Below are 21,761 nucleotides of genomic sequence, written 5' to 3'. Positions count from 1 at the left end.
CTCTCCTGGATGGCCAATGACCTGGTGCGATGGGCTTTGTTCCAAAAACAATACTGTTTCCCACTCAGTTGGTTCCTTATTCAGTTTTTTTTTTTTAAATACTGAGACTTGGAGGCTATCCAGTGCAGGCAGGATCTGAGCACTGAAAGGATTGGAGGGTGCCTATCTCTCTTGGAAAGAAGAGAGTTCCATCCCGGGCTGGATAGGGAGGATTAGCATGATTATGTTGGTAAATTCCTCCATTCATGGGCTGTTATCTAGCAGTGGAAAAGCAAAATCAGAAAACCATACATCACTGGCCAAGCTGCTTCTCTGAGCCTCTCTCCCAAAGGTGGGATGAACCTGCTTGGGGAGGTTCTCCCAAGCCCAACAGATGTGGAAAAATGAGCAGACTGCTTCTCCTAGAGCTCTCTCACTATATCCTGTTCTTTCTTTCAATCCATCCCTTTTTCCTCATTTCCTCTCACAATGGCATCTTCCAACTAACAGAATTAGGGGTTCCTTCCTCCTGTCCTCTCCTCTTCCCTCTGTTCCACCGTCCTATACATTTTCTTGTTTTGTCTTTTGGTTTGAAGGAACACACTTTTCATTCATTCATTCATTCATTCATTCATTCATGCATTGCCTTATTTTTGCTTGTTTGAGCATTAAGTCTATGATACCACCTTTTTCTAATTACATAGAGCAAAAATATTCTATCCTTTAAACTCTTTTCGTTCCATATCTCAGATGCCCACTCACTGCTGGAAAAGGCAGGTACACAACAGCTACCATTCCACAATGGATGGTTTCTGTGGGGAAGGTCCTCCCAGCAGACTCTCCACAATTCTCTGAGATTGATTGTGGAGGCACCCTCCAGGAGGAGATTCCACTATTATTGTGATTGCCTATATATTGTTGTTTTCACCAAAAAGCTGACTTTTGTCAATAATTCAGTATTTATGTGGTCACTTAACAAATATTTAAAAACATTCATCCTTTCAGATCACACATGTCTTACAGTCAACAAATCTTAGATAGGTGCCCAAGAGTCTTATCCTAAATATTATTAAAATACAGTTGTGTTGTCTTAATATGGTTGGTTGACTGATTGCTGGGAATTTCTATCATAGAATCATGATGATTTTGAAAATTATTTTTTACAGCAATAACATTTGAAATTTGGGTTGGGTCTTTGAAATCTAACTATTCATTTCAAAGCCTTAATTCTGGCCCAGTGCTGGGTTAATAGCTGGCTTTACATTCATCTAGTGGTAGGAGACAGAAAAAAAACTTTCCCTGCTAATTACAGAACAATGTGGTATAATTAGTACCATAACAGACAGACCTACCTGTAAAGAGAATGGGAGCTGTTTTCTTGACCTAATGGTAACCTTAGAGACAATTCTCTAGTCTATCACAAATCTGTCTCACAAAGAGAAAGTTGGGGCTTCAGAATTAGGAAGCCCTAAATGTCTCCATTAGTGTGAAAGGCCCTAAAAATCTACCTCATGATTTTTGTCCCCCACACATGAACTTGGCAAATAATATTCTGGGTTTTTGGTTGGTTTGTTTTTGGTGTGTGTTTCTGTTTTGGTATCCAAATGAAAGAAAACTGTGAAAATTACTACATTGTTTTCTTTAATCATTCATTTTATATAGTTCTTTGGTCCATCTGAAATACCTTGGTCACTGGGCCTATCATTCCAGCTTGTTTTAACTTGGTGGGTTGTTCCCCGGTTTGTGCTGATGATCACACACGCTTTTCTAACACATCATTTCCCAGCCACTGGGACCAGCCCTGCAGAGCCATGGATTTAGCGTAAGAGGGCAGATATCTGATTTTACTTTCTGAAACCTCCCTCCTTGCAGGAAAAGTAGTGCATCTTAGGAAAGGATCTGGCCATATTTTGACCCATGGCATGTTTAAAATCTAGGTACCTAAAACAAAACAACAGCAACAAAAGAAAGAACAAAACAAAAAGAGAGAATGAACACAAGAAAGAAATATTCCTCCACACCTTCCACTTCTAAGTCTCTAGCAGTGCTGGAAACAGGCAAAGAAAGCTCCTTGGAGCTGCGTACCCCTGCCGAGAGGCTCCGGTCAGTTTCTGAGCAGGAGGCTATAGGAACAAGGGGACATGAGAAAGACAAGCAGGGACAGAGGCTTCCTTCAGGGGTAAAGTTTAAGCAGTTACCAATTATTAAACCTCTCTCCTGGCAAGCTCTAATCTGGGGCTTACAGGAAATAATTTAATGGTTTAGAGCAGAGCCCTTGGCCATACTATTTCTAAAACATAGATCAACAAAATGTAGCCTGGGCATAATGGGGAACTGCATGATTTTGTCTTGAACTCCTGGCCTCAAGCAATCCTCTCACCTCAGCCACCCAGAGTGCTAGGATTACAGGTGTGAGCCACTGCGCCTGGCCAAATTTTGTTAATCCCAGTGTTAATGTTTAATGTGTAGCTTGGGAAAGGAGCAAAAATGTCATAAATGTTGGTAATCTACTTCCCCAAGGAGCCCATTTCTTTAAGCTTGATAGAGATTAGTTATCTTTGCCTCCCTACTCTCAGAAGGAAGTAGGTGAGTGGCTACTTTGCTAAGTATTTTCTCATAAGCTCCCAGCTTTATTTTAGACAGCCAAGCCAATCACGAACTACTTGGAGATCACCTCACAGAGAAAGGGGAGAGAACGAAATTTCATAGTGTTTAACCCCTAAGGTAGGATTATGGAATGGGCGCAGGAGGTAGGGCTCCCTGGTGGGTGGGGCTTTAACACAAAGCTTTTGGAATTCGACAGACCCAGCTTTCAATACCTGCTGCTTTCTAGCTGGGCGAACTTAAAGTTACTTAGCTTTTGAAACCACTGATTTTTTTAAATCTATAGAATGGCAGGTAGAGGGTGCTTGGTAAGTGTTTGCTATGAGTGAATGCTTTCCTCATTGGGTGGTTAAGAGAATTAAAGGAATGAATTCACATGTAGCACTTAGGACAGTGCTTAGCTCACACAGTATGCTCGTGAAGGAGTAATTATTTTTCCTATTTATAGCTGATGGTTTTGCACAAATCACTTAATCTGCCTTAATCGCTCTTTCCTTTATCTGAATCCTGTATTTCATAGAATTTTCTTTTGGTGAGAATTAATGGAAATTTTGTGAAAGTGCCTGGCTCACAGTAGGCCCTTGACAGAAAACAAAAATGATAAATGAGATCTGCCCCTGGTTATCTGGGGTACTCAGAGATTCTAAACGTGGAGTTTTGGATCACTGGCTCTATGTGCAACCCTTAAGTTGTCACTATGTAAAAGTAGAGAGGCAATGTAGAGTATGAAACACTTTGAGATGCAATGCAAGGATGTGACCAAGAAAAGGAAGATGAAATGTGTTTGTGAGAATAAATGAGGACGCTCAGAGTGAGCAGATCGGGAAGGAGGCCTTGCAGGCTATGGTTTAGTGACTTGGCAGGGGCTGGCAGAAGCAGCCCTCGGTCTCAAGACAGCAAGGAAACAGGACCTCAAAGGCAAGGAATGTCACTTGTTCTTTTGGTAGTTTGTGCAGTTTTAGTAGGAACACAAGCTGTGCACATAGTAGGCAACAAATAAATGCTTGTGTAGGGTATTATTTGCATACGCAGTGGTTATTCGCTTGTTTTCCTTGGCAATAGAAACTTGGTTTCGATCAAGCAACAAAAGGCCCAGCCCCAGAAAAGCAAGCTTGTCAATCCCATTCTTCTCAGTGATTGGTCTAAAAGTGAGCATGTGACCCTGTTCTGACCAATGAGACAAAAGAAGACATTTGATAGCCAGTTTGGGGAAATACTTTTCTTCTGAAAAGATAAATATCTAGTAGGTGAAAGCTCCCCTTCCGCTCTCTTTTTAGTTTTGTCTCATTCCCTTACTTTACCATTTTGAATGCTGTTATCTGAAGAACGTGGAATTGAGGCAGCCCTTTCGTGACTGTGAGGCAGGATGTTGCCAACACTCTGAGAAATGCAAAGCAGAGGATGGGAGGGGCCCATGTCCTTGAGAGTACCTCTGAGCTATGAGCCAACCCTGGGCCGACAGACTTCTTGTTAAGTAAAGAGCATGTACAGTTTTTATGGTTTAAGTCATCATTAATCAAGTTTTCTGTTAATTACAAGTTAACCCTGGTGAAAGTAATAGTGGATAGCACTTAGAGTTCTTACTATGTGCTAGGAAGTTTCCAAGTGCTTCACGTGTATTGGTTCATTTAACTCTCAAAACAACACTAAGAGTAGCTGTTATTATTACCATCATCATCTCTATTTTACATGTGACTCTATTGCATGTAGACCGATTGCATATAGCAAATAAAGAACTTGAAACTCATGAACAATGTGTTTTGCACGTCCTTCTGTGGAATGGCTTACTTCTGGGAGTGTTTTCTGTACACAGTTAATCTATGATGCCTGAATTTTTGCTTACAGCTGACATAGAAAATGGTAGAGAAGGAGGCATGTCAGAGAAAAGACCAGGGACTCTGGATGAGGCTGCAACTCAGTGAAATATCCAGGAATTCATTAAAGGGTTTGCTTTTACTGTTAATGAATATGCAGTAGATATTCAAAATTTGTATTTTGCTAAATTGATAAGACCTTGTTAATGTAATTATTACTTATATTGTCATATTAAGAAGATTCATTGTAACCAATTAAACAATATTTTGTACTTATGAATGCTATTTTGAACAGAAAAATAGTTTGCAGGAACTTATTTTGTTATTAAAATGGGATTAAAATTGAATAGCTGACCATACCATATTCTGAATTCTCTACTTCTATAATTGCACAGGATTAAAGAACAGATGGATGTAATATGAAAGGTTTAAAGCAGAAAAATTTTCATATGTTTAATTTTAAGTGGAAAATTTGTGCAGGAGAGATGGTGCCTGACAAGGGGATGATTGGTGTGGAAACCACATTTGTAACAGTCACGGCAGAAAGGATTGGAGGGGCTTTGACTGTCTCTGCATATTTGGGCATAGAGGGAAGAGAAGAGGGCTGTTTGTTTCTCTAGGGGAATACCTGAGTTAGCATTACAGGGTAGTGGATAAGAGTCTGGGCTCTAGAGTGGGACATTTTCTTAGGCATGTCCCTGAGTCTTTTTTAGGCCTTGCCCTCGTTGTCTTTGTTAGGTTCCTTCAGATAAAGACCCAGAGACCAGGTTTCAAAGTGCAAATGCTGGGAGCTATCCTGGGAAATACGGGTAGGAGAGTGGGGAAGTGAGCAGGTGAAGTGAAGCAGCCCATATGGGGTGAGTTGAGCATGTTACAGCTGTAGGCGGCCGGAGCTTAACCCCACCTGGAGCCAGCAGAGACCACACACCTCAGAGCCAGTCCACTTGAGGGGCGACCTTCTCCGTCTTTGGCTGTGGGACACTTCTGTGGGATGTTAATTCTCTAGCACTGCCAGCCAAACATACTGCAGCAAAGTGGACTCTGATACCAGAGGATGGTCTCTGGCCAAGGGAGGCAGGTGCGGACATTGAGGAGTCCTGCCTGTTTGCACTGAAATGGGGAGGCCCTTGGGGGAGAAGGCCAGGACACCAGCAGCATCCGCTACACTTCTCATCTAGAAAACGGAGATGATAGTATTTACCACAGAGGGTACTCACGAAAATCAAATGGTACGTGCAAAGCTTTTAATACAGTACTTGGCATAAAATAAGCACTGAGTAATGTTATTATTGTCCTTATTATTTACTTATTTATATTATCATTAAAATCAGATTAATTTATGGTTGGCAAATATGCTAAGCAATGAGCTGTCTGGTGACATCTTTGGCTCATGTCAGAGGAGGTGCAGGGGCAGAAGCCGCCCATATGCCTGCGAACTGTAACAGCATTCCTGCCCTGTGTGGAGGGCTGGGCCGGGGCCTCCTAGATGCTTGGCTAGTCTGAGTTTCCATGGTTACTCAAATAACATGCCTGCAGCACACATGCCTTTGCCCTGAGCTGCGTGCCTTCTGCTCACCTGGTTGCCCTGCAGCTGAGGTGGACAGGGCCCAGTGCTGCTGCCAGGGACCCACCTCCAGCGCCTGCTGCAACATCGCTCAGCTTCCTTCTTCACGTTTTTTTCCAAAGAAGGACAGACCGCTTGTACAGGGGAGTTAAAGCTCCCTGCGGGGTCTTATAGATAATGATGATCTAGCCCTTATCCTCTGAGAGCTGGTGGGGGCTGAGTAGTGATGGTAAAGAAAAGTAATTAAAATATGCATGTTAAATCAGAGATATGTTGGAGGTACTCTGAGTGGAACTGGGGGAACATTGAGAGAGGAGAAGACATCTCAGCCAAAAGCTGGAGGATGAGTAGAAGTCAAAGAGGCAGAGAGGTTTTCCATTCCTAGAGGCCAGCAGGTGAGCAGGTGTGGTGGCGAAGGAACAGCGGTGAGTGATCTAGCGAGGAGGCTGGGCTTAGCTGACATGGGGGAGGAAGGAGAAGCCTGGTGTGTCATGCTAGTGCACGTAGACTTGCCCTGCAGGCAGTGGAGTGTGGGGGACTTTTAAGCAGAAGAGGGACAGACCCAGATCTGGACTTCACTAAGTGTGCTCTGGTGCTATGGGAAGGGTGGGCTGGAGTGAGGAGATGCCAGAGGCAGGCAGACGGGTTAGGAGGCCATTCCAGTAGAGCAGGAGAGAAACAACAGCCTGAGTTAGTGCAGCTGAGCAAGCGGGGCCTACAGTGATTTGCATAATCAATGCTTTTAAACGACATGAATAAGGAGGTGGGAGATGGTAGGGAAACAGCAGCTCTTCTCTTGTTAGGGGCTGAGCAAAGAATTTTGAGAAAACTACCTCCTTAGTCCATTCCTCATATCGCTTATAGATGAAGTCTCTTTTTCCTCCCTTGAAATGGGCCCCAGATGGCCAGTTCTGCATCCCCTTTTTAAATCCACTAGATTCATTGCTAAAAGGCTTGGTTCAGGCAAACCAATATCAGCATCTCCTTCTTTTTTTTTTTTTTTTGAGACAGAGTCTCACTTTGTTGTCCAGGCTAGAGTGAGTGCCGTGGCGTCAGCCTAGCTCACAGCAACCTCAAACTCCTGGGCTCGAGTGATCCTTCTGCCTCAGCCTCCCGAGTAGCTGGGACTACAGGCATGTGTCACTATGCCCGGCTAATTTTATATATATATATATATATATATATATCAGTTGGCCAATTAATTTCTTTCTGTTTATAGTAGAGACGGGGTCTCGCTCTTGCTCAGGCTGGTTTTGAACTCCTGACCTTGAGCAATCCGCCCGCCTCGGCCTCCCAAGAGCTAGGATTACAGGCGTGAGCCACAGCGCCCGGCCTAGCATCTCCTTCATAAGGTCTTTGGACTGCGTATTAGATTCCGTGGCAGTTTTTTGTTTCTTGATGGTACATCAAGAGTTCTTTCTTAAATGGTACATTTAAGAGTTCTTTCTTAAATGGAGTTCTTTCTTAAATGGTACATAAAAAGATGCCTTGGAAAAACATGCATTGGAACGTGAGGGAACTAATGTGGATTCATGCCAGCCATTTGCAGGAGTGATGAATGATTTCAAGAAAGATGCTTGCTGAGTTCATCTGTCTACTTGGAGATTGGGTAAAATATTAGGTGCAATATAAATATAGCCCTTTAGGGAAAGTCAGAGAAGAGAGTACCTCCATTATACATGAGCCAAAAACTGATAAGTAACAAACCCCTGCAATCATGCAAAGAATGAAAGACAGGGCAAGGGAGAGTTATTTTCATCACGTGACCTACAGCACCCTGGAAACCCGTCCTTAATAGTTCATGATTAGAAGAGTGCAGAGACAGCAGCCCTTGGAAACAACATCTCTGTGATACATTCCAGAACAGTAACATTTTACTTTAGCCTTAATGAATAATGAATTATTATACAGTGAAGGAAAATTGTCTCAGAAAACAACTGATTTTTGCTCAATAACAATAACTTTATTCTCGGATCTTTACCATCCCCAGCTTTCTTGGACTGTGCTATTTTATCTCCAGATGTGCACAACATCTTGCAAATTAGACTACAAGAAACAAAACAAAGGTTTGACACCTGTATACAATTTTGTAATACCTCTTACTTATATTTGTAATACAGAGTATTTTAATTGCTTTCATGTATTTTAATAATTATGCATTTGATGTAGAATATTATGTTCTGTAGCATTGCTGGGTGCTTCAACCTCCATCAGCTCTTGTTCTGTAGTAGGTCGTAACATCTTGCACCTGGAGTCATTTTTAAGACTGGGGTACTTAGCGCAATTGGGGTAATGGCAAGCAAAGTTGGGTAGTAAACATGGTACACTTTCCTGCAGTGTGTTTATGGTTGAAATTGACAAATACAGAAAATATTATGAACCAAATTCAAAATGTGCATGCATTTCCAAGGCAATATGAAATCAGGAAGAAATTTTGTGTCTAGAGCTGGTTGCTCCAAAATACTTCTTGGACCTCTCTGCCTCTGTGCCCTTTACCTCCCCTACTTAGGTTTGCTTTCACTCTACGGTTCTTCTAGGAGCTTTGGAGGAAGTTATTAAAGCATAGCCTTGGAAGGATGTTGGAATGGAGTCAGGCTCTACTACTTAGTAACCATGTTATCACAAGCAGGGATGATCTGTTGTGAGCTGGATTTGTCTATTTGTAGAATGAAGATTTTCTTACCTATCTCGCACATTGACTAAGATTGAAATGTAACTAGATTGCTAATATTAAACTCCACTTTAGTCTCCTGTCCAGTAAAATAAATATAAAAATTTAAAATATATACCTTTTTAAAAAAATCATTTAAAATCAGGATTCTTGAAGATAGGTCCTCAATTTTTCTGTGGGCTATTCCATAGTTTATTGTAACCTTGGTTTATTTCATAGTGATGTCTTAAATTCTTTTGACACAAATGCTGTTTGCCTATTAGATGAATTGGAATCTTTTTTTCCATCCACAAAGAAATACACTGTCTCAACACTCACACCTCCCATCATTCAGGTTTCTGTTGAAACATCACCTCATCAGAGAGGTCCTTCCTGACCAGCACCAGATCTGCCCCCTGCACCCCATCCAAATCCTGTACTCTTACCCTATCCTTTCTTTTTCTTCTCATATTTCCTACCACTCCCTTCTGCTATACTATGTATTTGTTTATTGTCTCTCACAAAAAAAAGCTCCTCAAGGAGGGGAAATCATCTTATTTCCCCCCTCACTGCTTTATGTAACCCCCATGTTGTTTGATTTATATTAAACAAGTTGGAAGTTTATATTATAAAATGGGAAATCTTTTTTGATTTAAATGTTGTCTCAAAAAATGTTTTTTCAAATAATTTGCAGGCCAAGCAAAATTCTTCTTTGAGTTGCTTTGTGACCTCTGGGGTACACTCTTTTCAGTCCCCAAAAGGTGAAGGATAGAGTGTGACACATACACACACTTAAAATGTCCCTGCTGACACTTATGCCCTACTTCTAGCTTCTTGGGCTTCAGACTAGAATTTATAGGTTATGACAGGGACCTGGGCCTGAGAGCTCTAAACTCCTGATTCAAAATTAGCCTAGTTCAAAACCACCTTCCTGGGTTGGCCTCAACTTACTGTGCTCCCTTCTGCAACTCCTCCCAACTTGTGCTAATTTGGTTTTGCTCTTGTATGTTTATTAGTCCCAGGGCACTTCCCACGAATACACACCCTTCTTTGAGCCCTGACAAAGTCTTGCTCAAGCTCCTAATGTGGCTTTGGTATCTTTCTCACAAGCATGTAAGAGACCTGAGGATTACTGATGGCTGTGAATTCCTGATCTTCCTACCCTAACAATGCCTAGGGCAGGACGTTGCCTGAATATCCTGTGCAAGAAATGTTTGTTGAACTTGAGCTCTACAAGGGTAGGGATCTGGTCTGTCTAGTTCCTAGAACAGTGTCTAACAGTGGTATTCAGCTGGCACTCAATTTGTGGAATGAATGAATGAATGACTGCTTTTTTTACTACACATTTTCTGTGTCTTCTGTCAACTGCACCACCTTGACAGTCACTGAATTTCCACCACCCACTGCCTCTTCCACACGGTTCCACCCCCTCCAGGGTGATGTGGAGGAAGCTGTTAACGCAGGAGACCAGAGCCATGCCCTTGAAATCCTTCCACTAGCAGATGCTCAGCTTGAGGGATGGTTTTCCATTAGAGTGATTTCTTAAAATTGGTATTTATTAGCTAGTATATGCAAGGCTCATGTGTTAGGAGCTAAGTCTTCAGAGCTGAAAACGGTGATTTATTAACATCCATTCTTATCACATGAAAGCGCAGGTGATGGTGACCAGCAGTTTCCAAACTCTGTTGGTCCGGAGGTGGCTTAATCAGGATAGCCAAACCCTCGAGTTCCCTACCATCTGCTCCAGCAAGTCACATGTGACAAGCAAGTGACTGCAGAACAGTTTTACCCGGACATTTCCCTCTTCCCCCTACAAAATTTCCCCCTTCACTGCCTATGCCCCCACAGCTACCCACAAGAATCTACTTAACAGTGAATTTCCAGTATCAATTGAATAAGGGGGTGGGGGAGCTTTCCCTTCAAGGAAAAAAATCTGCTTTGCACAGGTGCAATGACCTGCCTCCATGAAGAAAGGCTCCCTGAATGCCTACAACAGAACCCAGTTTTGCACAATAACCCCAGTTGCAATGTGAGGCTCCGGGTAACCTGATCTGTTTTCACACAGCCTAGTGTTAGGGTGCTGCTGCCACTCACTCTAAAGGTTACTATCTCTCTTCTATTGGAATTACAAAAGCTAGCTGCAAAACCCGAAACCTTGCTGGGAAATTGCCTGCCTACACAAAGAACACAGAGACCCTATCGTTTCAGAGTTCAGTTCTTTCCGAGCTTCTTTATAAAGGCGTTTTTGTCTGCTTCCAGTGCTTCAACCATGGAGCAACTGCAGATCCAGGTTAGCTGATGGCGTGGCGTGTTTCAGTGGAGCAGGTCTCTTTGGAGGTTTGCATTTAGGTGCTCTACAATTTGGCTTGCAAAAGTTAAATAAAACCACAGCTGGTGATACAGCATAGATGGTGGGAAGAGGGAAGAGAGAGATTCCTACTAAATGATGTCCCTTGTTTTTTTAGATCCATCAGCTTTCCTTGAAGGAGGTGTTACACTGTGTTCACTCTCCCGCTGTTTGCTTTCACCACCCTCGCGCTTAAGATTTGAATACTATAATCACAATGCGGAGGGTGCTGGGAGGTATTTATTTTTATCCCAACTGCCAGCATCATCACCGTGTGTGTGAGCCAAATTTACACTCTGCCTATACGCAGCATGTGGCCCCGCTGCTGGGCCAGCTGCTCTCCCTAAGGCTGAGACATGGCAAGTTTCATGTTTTGCCTTATCAAAAATGTGATAGCCAAATGTGTGAGCGAAACCTACGCTCGCCGTAGCTTTCTCAGCAAATATTGAAACATGTTCCAAATGTGTGATTAGTTGTTCAATGGGAGCCAAGAATGAAGACGCTGTGTGTGTGTGTGTGTGTGGGGGGGTGTTGTGTGTTTGTGTGGGGATGTGTGTGCATGATCTGTCACAGACAGGCCTAATTCTCTAAACTGACTCTCATTCTCCCCTTTCTCCTTACTAACAACCTGGATTTCTCAGGGCAGCAATGTGCTGAGCTCAAAGATCGCCTCTCCCTAGAGATAGGGTGTGGCCTGCCAGCCGGCTTGGCTGACGAGCCTTAGAATGTTCTGTGGGACTTCCAGGAAGTTTTCTTAAAAGGGAGAGAGGACACTTTTGCCCTTAGTTCTGCCCTTTTTCCTGCTGGCTGGAAAGCTGATAGGAAGCTGGTGCCCCACTCAGCCACTTGGACTCTGAGGTGTGTCTGAGGATGGGCCCCATGTGTTGAGAAGAAACTCGGAAGGCACCTCAGTCCTGGGAGACTTCGCTGTGTCATCATCGCACCAGTCCTGACCTGCCTACCTAAATTTTTTTCTTTTTTTATGTGACAGAACATGCCTTCGTGTGTTTGAGTCACTATTTTTGGGTTCTCTGTCACGATGAGCCAAATACAATTTCTGACTTATATATCAAGTTGAAATTTGACATTAATTGTGGCTGGATTCTATGGGTTAATACATACAGACTGCTGTGAATGGTGTCTGGCACTGAGTAGATGTGCACACAGGCTAGCTGTTAATAGCCCTTTGGGGAATTATTAATCTTACCAATCATCTCTGAGTTTATACTTTAATGTAGAAATATCCATTTTAATTTTGCTTTGGCTAGGATTAAAAGGTCTCTATAAAAATGTGGATTGAGCTGGTAGCCCTATTTGATGTTTGGCCCATGAAATTCGAATATGTATTAGTTTGTTTTTTCATTTATGGATGCAGGAAATATTTATTCATCCGCTATGTGTGAGGCACAGCTTTAGATATTGGTGAAGATCCTAAGGGGAGGTTACACAAACAAAGACAAGAGGAGGCGACTTCAAACTCACAGACAAGGAAAGGAGATAATTAAAAATAACAGTAACAGCCAATGTTTACCAAGCACTAACTATACCAGATGCAGTATTTTCGTATATATTATCTCAATATTGATAACAATCCCTTGAAATACATGGGCTCTATTATTTTCCTCATTATAATGGTAAGTACAGGGATGTACAAAGAGATTAAACAACTTGTGCAAAGTTAGAGTAAACTGTGAAATTGGAATTTGCAAAAGGTATTTGTGTGCTCTTAATCTCTGCAATATCATATCGCAATTCAGCTATTTATGTGCAAGGCCCTGCACCGTGTCATAGGGCAGGAGTTCTCAAAGTGTGGTCCTGGGATCTGCAGCTGCAGCAGCATCTGGGAAATACTAGAAGTGCAAATCATGGGCCTCCTCCCTCCCCCAATGAATGAATCAGGAACCCTGGGGGTGGGGGTGGGAAACCTGGGGTTTAACACCCCTCCCCCTTAAGGCCCTTTTCTCCTGGAGGATGAGATGAGAGGAGCAGATGGTAGGTCTGGTCGAGGATGGCAGGTAAAGACTCCTGTCTGTGGGCTGAAACTGGAATTTGGAAGAGGGCGAAGCTGATTGTCCTCCACTAACTCCTCAGTTATCCTGCTGTTTATAGCACTGGACTGTGAGTTAAGAAAACTGGGTCTCAACTCCAACTGTGCTCTAAATAACTAAGTAACTTCCAGAAAGTCAGGAGAGCCCGGAAAGTCTCAAGCACTGCCCTGGGTGTTGATACACATTATTTAATTTCGACATGATGGAGGGAGATGTAGGAAAAGAAACTGCGGGCCCTGAAGGGAGTCTAGGAGGAAATGGGCCCTAAAACTGGAGCCAGGGTATGAGAGATGTGGGGGTGGCCTGGATGTATCTAGAGGGGGACCTCTTCTGGGGCAAGGGCGGATGGACATGGGCAGGAACCGCTTGGTCGTGCGGCCGCAGACGCGTAGAGCGTGCCTTTGCGTACCCACAATGCACTGCTCATAAAGGAGAGTGCGTCCTAGAGGACGTGGCCGCTGAGGTAAGACTGTGGAGTAGCCACAGAGGCGTTCACTTTCGACGCTGTGTTGTGTGCAGCAGCGTAGGGGGCAACCGGAAAGGTCACTTAGTTCTTTCTTTATAGTTTAGATTTTACCTGTGATAATTTGTTTGTTTGTTTTTGAGACAGAGTTTCACTCTGTTGCAGGGGCTAGAGTGCCGTGGCGTCAGCCTATGTCACAGCAACACCAAACTCCTGGGCTCAAGCGATCCTTCTGCCTCAGCCTCCCGAGTAGCTGAGACTACAGGCATGTGCCACCATGCCCAGCTAATTTTTTCTATATATTTTTAGTTGTCCATTTAATTAATTTCTATTTTTAGTGGAGACGGCGTCTCGCTCTTGCTCAGGCTGGTCTCTAACTCCTGAGCTCAAGCAATCTTCCCGCCTCAGCCTCCCAGAGTGCTAGGATTACAAGCGTGAACCACCGCGCCAGGGCCTGTGATAATTTTTTTACCTACTATTTGTCTAACGTGATGGCAGCCTGGGGACCAGTGGGTGACCGGTGGGGGTGCAGGATGGCTCACCCAGGGGTTAAACTGCAGCTCTCAGGACGGCTTCTCACTTGTGTCCTGATAAAGACAAGTTCACTTCATATTTATGAGAGCGCATCATAATAGAAGCAAAAGCAAAAAACAAACGTTGGATGAACCTTCTCGCTGTTGTGTGGCACGGCAGTCTTAACTTGCTTTTCGTGATTTCTTTCACGTCTGGCTCCCAGAAGCCAAAGAACACATTTCATTACCACCACTGCCGGGAGGGTGCTTGACTTCAGTGGGAAGTTACCTATGAAGAAAGGTGGGCTCAATCCACAGAATCAGAACGCCTTAGACCTTGGCTGTCGAAACACAAAACACCGTTTGTTAGTTGTGTTTTAGACCTAGACTTGTTTAAGAAATTGTTTTTAACTCCTCTCTGGGGAGCTTGAGTGATGGGGAAATCACTATTTCAACAGTTTGTCCTCCCTCATCCCTATCCCAGGGACAAGGCTGCTCAGCTTGGCCAAGAATAAATGGAACTTGAGTTTCAAAACCTTCCAACCCAGTAAAGTTTCAAATTTTTAGCCTTTGAAGACTGAGATGATGTAAATGTAGCAAACCACATTGAACATTTACCAGCAATTGTTTGAAGAATTCTCTTGTGTTTTGGGGCAAGAAACTCTTCACAGTCATGATTTTAAGAAGCTTCTTTTGTATTCTTCTAAGTAACCGGCTGGGCAACCTCTGAAATGCTCTTATCTGCCTAGACATTCTTTGATCCACCCACCTTGAGTAGAACAGGAAAAGGTTTTGTTTGGTTTTGTTTTTTGGCATTGTCACACCTTAAAAGGAAACTTTTTAGGTTGTATATTAGACTGGACAAATTTAAAACATCTAAAAACACTTCAAAACATGTTGTTTATAATTCAGTGTGGAAATGAACAAAAACTGAATTCAACTTTGAGTTGAAAAGAAAGCTTAACAAAAATTATCTTGTGCAGGAAACTCCTTTCTGGCAATTTGGTGTTTTTCTTGTCCTCTCCAATCTCCTCACTCTTCTTCTGCTGTCATTTGAAATCAAAATCTATTGAAATCAACTAAATGTATTAAAGTCCAGTTCTGGTAACTGTTAAAATTCTTTTGTCATGTTAGGACTTCAAAAAAAAAAGTTAGGTTATTTTGATATTGTAGTTTTTTTGGGGGGGGTAGGGAAATTAGGAAGTGATCTCTAGAACAAAAGAAGGAACTTCACAAGAGATTGTGAAAATTAATTTCCAGTTGTGTTGTAGTTATAAGAGAAAGCAAAATGTACCTCCTAAATGACTTATCATATACATCCAATCAGTTTCTTTGGAATGGAAAATTAGCAAGGGAATCTGAACTTTTAGTCAATTTATTATCATTTCCCCAACATGTGGCTATCTAGTGATACATTCTTAAATAGAGGAGCTGTTAGAATTTTGGGAGCTGAATTAAAATATGATCAAACTTTTAAAAATACATAAGAATGAAGAGATTGAAACTGAATGCTTACTAGGACTTCTGTAACATAATCTGAATTGAAACAAGGTGGGAAAAATAAGTTACAGTAGTGAGGACTCATATTGTCTCCCTTTGAAATGGGAACATGAGCCCTTGGTACAAGCTTTGTATCATTGGACAAATTAAAGGACATCCCACCTCAATTACTCTTTGATGGTCCAAAACCCAAGTCCAACTCTCTGTAATGCTTGGCAGTAACTTCTGACCCAAGATAAAGGTTAGCAGAATAGACCATTTCTAGGTTGTGATGTTAGGTATACCAACATGACATGCTTATGTTATTTTTAAATGTAGCTCTAAGAAAATATTTTACCTCTGCATTGTAACTTCTGTTACTATTTTTAATATAAAGGAAGCCATGACCTAGATCAGTATATGGTTTGCTATCCATCCTGAATTAGTATCTTGGTTATACTACATTTCAGTTTTGTGACCATAGGCAAGTTAAATTCTCTAAGACATAGTTTCTTATCTGTAAAGTAGGTGTAATAACCTCTAATGGGGTTTTTATGAAGATTTAGTGAGAAAATATGTAAATCATCTGCTTAGTAGAGGTCATTTTCCTATTGTCCTTTTCCATTATTCATAGTGTTTTAAATCTCTAACATTAAGAATTCTCACACTTTACCATTCAAAGTATTTTTTCAGATTTCTTGGGGTGTTCTGTTTCTCCTGATTGCTAATACCCTTCTTCCATGTGTTTTCTTTTTCATCCCTTCCTCTTTGATCTGATACTCAATCCTAATACTTATTTAAACCTTCCACCTTGTTTTTTCTCTACCTGTCTTGACTATTTTCATTTATTTCTTCTCCACAACCAAATAACTTCTTTGATCTTTAGTACTTTTTCCACTAAGAACAATTAGGGTATGTATATTACCTGCAAAAACGTTGTGGCATTACAAATAATTTTCAAGGAAAACATTCCACTGATACATTGTCTTTCAGTTTCTGATGATATGCTTACATTTTAAAAAATGCATTTTTTAAATAGCCAAGATGAAGAGGTCCATGGAATAGTGTGTGGTACAATGGAAGAAGTACAGAAAGAGAGAAGTTGGTTCCTGTTCAGCTCTGGTGTTCCTTGATGGGTCTGTTTATTTCTCAAGGCCTCACTCAGTCTCTTCATCTGTAAAATGAGACAATTGTAGAGATTATTCCTGAGGTCCCTTTCAGCTTTAAAAAGAATCTATGAATTGGTACCTCTATAAAAATGGGAATGGTCTTCCAACACTGGCTAACCCAATAGTGCAGCTGACCGTATGGCATTACTGAATTTTTTCACTCAGTTCCTTTGCATGAGTGCACAGAAGGAGGAGAAGTTAACACTGAAGCATGGATGACAGGATGGGAGGACCCACTGCTTGATGGACTGTCACCCTCCTGGCCACCTTCTACCACTTATCCAGTTGATCTTTAGCTACATCAATGCTTGCAAATGATTCCCTCCAGCCTCTCTTTCTTGGCCCCTTGTATGAAAAATCTATAACTGAGTTTATGAAATGGCTGGACAGGGTTAAAGGTCCCAGGTTTGGCCATGGAAGAGAACAGATCTGTTGGTCTGTGCTGGCAACAGATCACAAATACCTCCCTGCTGCCATGAGAAGTGACAGCAGCACTTCACCACGAGTGCTGGCCCAATCTAGTGGGGGTACCGGCTTCACAGTGGGAAGGGGGAGGCAGCAGGGGAAGATGAGAGACAAACATGTTTTGAAAAATGTCCCCATTTATCCACTTCGGGAGTTGGTTTTCAGAGTATGGCAAAATGCTTCCCTTCCCCGAAGTGACAGTGAACTGAAGAGCCAGGACAGAGGTTTCTGTGTTAAAATGTTAATGTGAAGTGCTACTGTATTTTGAGTGCTTAAGGAAAAGCTAATGGGAACTTTCCAGGGAAGATGGTGGGTGTTGTTAACATGAAAATATGTATGAGAATTCCTAAATGGAGGCTTTATACAGCGCAGCTGGAGAATGGTATGACCCTGACTGGTCGGGGGTGAGTGGGTAGGGCAGGGTATGGGCTGGGTGGGGGAGAAAGGCTAGTGAAGAAAGCCTGCCTCTGGGCTCCTGGCTGGGGAACCACCTGTTTGAAGGGTCTAGAATGAAGGCCGGTGGGGAAGCTAAGCAAAACAGGAAATGCTGGATGGAGATTCTCAAATGGCTGGAGAGCTAGATAGGAGGAAAGCCACCTCCCAGATCAAGGACAGGAGCCTGGAGCTGGACATGGGAAATATTAATAGTAGGGTCAGTTTAAAAAAGAAAAAAGAGGTCCCATTTGATGGATAAGAAAACTGAGGCTTAGAGTGTTTTATTTGTTTGCCCCAAATTATGAATCAGGGCCAGGGTTCAACCCAGGCAGTTTATCACCAGAGCTCAATTGTGTTCCCACCAGCACCACACTGCTTCTCCCCCTCACCTGCCTCTGTGTTCAGTCTTTGCCCTGGTTCTTTGTCTGACACTCTGACTACCCTGGGATGAACCTCCTATATGCTCTTTTCCAGTCCAGCCATTGAATACCTTCAACACCGTCTGCCTGCTTCATCTTTCATTGATGAATCCCCAGGCTCTGTCTGCTCTCCAGGTTTCGGCCATCTCATGTGTACTGGTCCTGCTGCTGATAGAGAACCCTGCTGGTGCCCCCTGAGGTCTCCTATAGAGCCACAACTGTATCAAGGTTCTCTCTGGCTGCCCTACAATGAAGTGGAGTTATGTGGGCGTGGTCATACAGATAGCCTGGAAGCAGAGTTTAGCTAGATAAGATGTGCACTCGAGGTTTGATGTTGGCTGGAGTGTGGGCTCAGGCCCTCAGTGATGCTGAGTAGAAGTGAGTCCTGCAGGTTTGATTTCTAGGTGAGCTAAGGAAGGACTTTTTTCCTTTAGTGGTAAATTGGGGTCACTTCTTATGGGAATTCTTGGTGTGGCTTGAAGGATTCTGCAGCAATTCATTATGAACGTGGTCGACTGGTGGGTGTGGGCCCTGACGCTGTACTCTGACTTCCTGTTTGGGCTAGAACAGAGGTTCTCAGCTCTCACTATCCATCACAATCACCTGGCAAGTTCTTAAGAACAGCTGAACCCTATACAGATTCAGAGATGCATCTTCAGATGGCCTAGGTGGTATCCAGACATCCATAGTTTTACAAAAAATGTTCCATGTGGTTCCAATCCACAGCTAATGTTGCACTCATATGCTGGGAAGTTCCTGGGCTGAGGGTATCAACAGTGAGCAGGAGCAAAGCAGGGTAGCCTAATATGTTGTTCTCTTTCATGAGATGGTCAGTCAGGTGTGGCTACAAAAGGAGACAAGGGAGAGGCTCAGGAACACACAATGTACTGTACTCACAGGTCCTGGAGACAGGAGGGACAGCAGGCCACACAGGGCATGGGGAAGACATGAGGTGCTCAGGAGGCAGAAGACAAGAGAGAAAGAAAAGTTTAGCCAGAGCCTTTACTGGGGTTTCTGAGGAAAAGGCAAGGCAGGGCAGGGTAAAGGGTTTAGGATTGGCTAGTTGGAATAATTTTGGCAGGCTCACTCCTATAGGGGTGGTCTCTAGTGGCCTGGTACCTAGTCTTGGGACTATAAAGGAAGAGGATGGTGCCTCCTGGGCTGTACAGGTCAGATGTAGGAGGGATGGCTCTGGATTGGGCAGTTTGCATATTACAGGCAGAGCTCTATGCTATCTCTAAGAACTGGCTAGCCCCCAGGAGAGGCCAGTCTCTCCCCAGCCAGAAAATAAAATACACACACACACATGCACACACACACACACACACACACACATACACACTCTACCTAAGAAGGAAATAAGTCTTTAATGTAGCTTTGCACTGTGAACTTCAGATATCAAGGAATGTAAATCTGATCAAAGAAGACAACCAGATAGAAGCACACCATGTACTTGAGAGGCTCTGTGGTCCCAGCGCTCAGGGAGGACACAGGAACTAGGAGGCTCTTCTCTGGGACTGGGAGCTGGTCAGCAGCAGGTAAAGGAGGGGAAGGCTTGGCTGGCAGGTTGAAAGCTCTGAATTCTATGCGAATGTGGCCCCCAAGTTGCCCGAAGCCTTGGACTCTGTCCAATGAACTGCCCAAATGCGTTAAACTCTGGTAAATCAGAACTGCAAAGGCAGAAGTGCTGAGGTAAGAGAAGTGTGGTACAGCCTATGAGAAGGCCATGGAAAAGCATGGGGCTTCATTTGAAGTCTAGTGGTCTTTGGACCACCAGATGTTGTGATGATGGTTTGATGCAAAAGGAAACCAAATATGTTTTAAACAGGATTTAAGAAACACAAGGTTAAGGGTATTTGGGTAAAAACATGTGCGTGCTGTTTACTTGGTTTTGCTATTTTTTAAGCTTTTTCAGTTCCTGTTTCTTAGTTTTTCTTTTTAAGCCTGTGGGCTCTGAGGGTCAAACTTAGGTTAAGTGATGTGTTTTTTTTATCAAAGTTTTGAGATAAACTGGACTTTCATGGTTAAATAGTAAAGCCCTTATCACAAGGGTTTTTAGTGTCAGGCAAGGAATCTTCGCACATAGAGAGCTCTTTGGCTATGAAAGCAGGAGTGTGTGTGCTCTTCATCTTGTTGAGCCTCATCTGTAAATTCAGGGGGTTATAATGGCAACCTATAACTACAGAATAAGGGCTAACAATTATTGAGTGCTTACTGTATGCCAGACACTAGACTAAATTCTTAGCATAAATTATTTCATTAGTTCCTCATTATGAAAGACTGTAGATGTCAATACTAGTTTATGATCATTGCCTCTGTTTTAGAGATTAGAAACTCAGGCTTAGGGAGGTTAAGTAACTTTCTCAAGGCCACATAGCTGGTGAGGGCTGGAGATGGCATTCTGGTCTCAGACCCCACACTTACAATCTCTCTGCTTATATTAACTCCCTAAAGAACTTTGTCACCACTTCAACAGTAGCTACAAAGAAAATAAAATACCTGGTAATATACTTAACTGAGGAGGTGAACAATCTCTACAAGGAGAACTACTAAACACTGATGAAAGATATCATAGATGACACAAACAAATGAAAAACCATCCCATGCTCATGGATTAGAAGAATCAACATTGTTAAAATGTCCATATTACTCAAGGGGATTTACAGATTCAATGCAATTCCCATCAAAATTCTAACATCATTTTTCTTGGAGCTAGAAAAAAATAATCCTAAACTTCATATGGAACCAAAAAAGACTCCTGAGAGCCAAAGCAGTCCTAAGCATAAAGAATAAATCTGGAGGATCACGTTACCTGACTTCAAATTATACTACAATGCTATAGTAACCAAAACAGCATGGCTATGGTATAAATGTAGACACACAATCAATGGAACAGAAAAGAGAACCCAGAAATAAAACTATATAGCTACACTCAACTTACTTTTGACAAAGCAGACAAAAACATACACTGGGGAAAGGATGCTTTATTTGATAAATAGTGCTAGGAAAACTGGATAGCCACATGCAAAAGAATGAAACTGGATCCCTGTCTCTCACCACATACAAAAATTAACTCAAGGTAGATGAAAGAACTGAAACCATAAAAATTCTAAAAGAAATGTAGGAAAAACTCTTCTAGGCATTGACCTAGGCAAAGAATTTATGAGCAAGACACTAAAAGCAAATACAGCAACAATAAAAATAAATAAATGGGACTTAATTAAACTATAAACTTTCTGCACAGCAAAGGAAATAATCAAAAGAGTAAATAGACAACCTACAGAATGGGAGAAAATATTTCCAAACAATACATTCAACAAAGGGCTAATATCCAGAATCTACAAAGAAACAAATCAGCAAGAAAAAAATGAACAACCCCATGAAAAAGTGGGCAAAAGACAAGAATAGAGTCTTTTCCAAAGAAAATATACAAATGGCCAACAAAGATATGACAAAATGTTTAACATCACTAATTATCAGGGAAATGCAAATTAAAACCACAGTGAGATATCACCTTACCCCTGTCAGAGTTGCCATTATTAAAAAGTCAAAAAACAATAGATGTTGGCATGGTTGCAGTGAAAGGGTCTGCTTATACACTGTTGGTGGGAATGTAAACCTGTACAACCAACATGGAAAGCAGTATGGAGATTCCTCAAAGAACTAAAAGTAGACCTACCATTCAATCCCACAACTGAGTATCTACCCAAGGGAAAAGAAGTCATTTTACAAAAAAGACACCTGCACCAGACTGTTAATCACAGCACAACTCACAATTACAAAGATATGGACTCAACCTAAGTGCCCATCAAT

At 42.3% G+C, this 21,761-nt stretch overlaps 1 long non-coding RNA gene across 1 annotated transcript in view; it reads left to right on the top strand.

Annotated features, from left to right (window-relative positions):
- Positions 1-13,417: 13,417 nt before the first annotated feature.
- The window catches only part of LOC105877278 (uncharacterized), a 33,164-nt gene continuing 24,820 nt past the window's right edge, over positions 13,418-21,761 (top strand). The window contains exon 1 of the long non-coding RNA XR_001156865.3: positions 13,418-13,469. This is a non-coding gene — a long non-coding RNA (uncharacterized LOC105877278). The remainder of the gene's footprint in view (positions 13,470-21,761) is intronic.

The sequence above is a fragment of the Microcebus murinus genome, chromosome 11, assembly GCF_040939455.1.
Source record: "Microcebus murinus isolate Inina chromosome 11, M.murinus_Inina_mat1.0, whole genome shotgun sequence".
Taxonomy (NCBI): domain Eukaryota; kingdom Metazoa; phylum Chordata; class Mammalia; order Primates; family Cheirogaleidae; genus Microcebus; species Microcebus murinus.
This window is presented reverse-complemented; position numbering and strand designations above follow the sequence as displayed.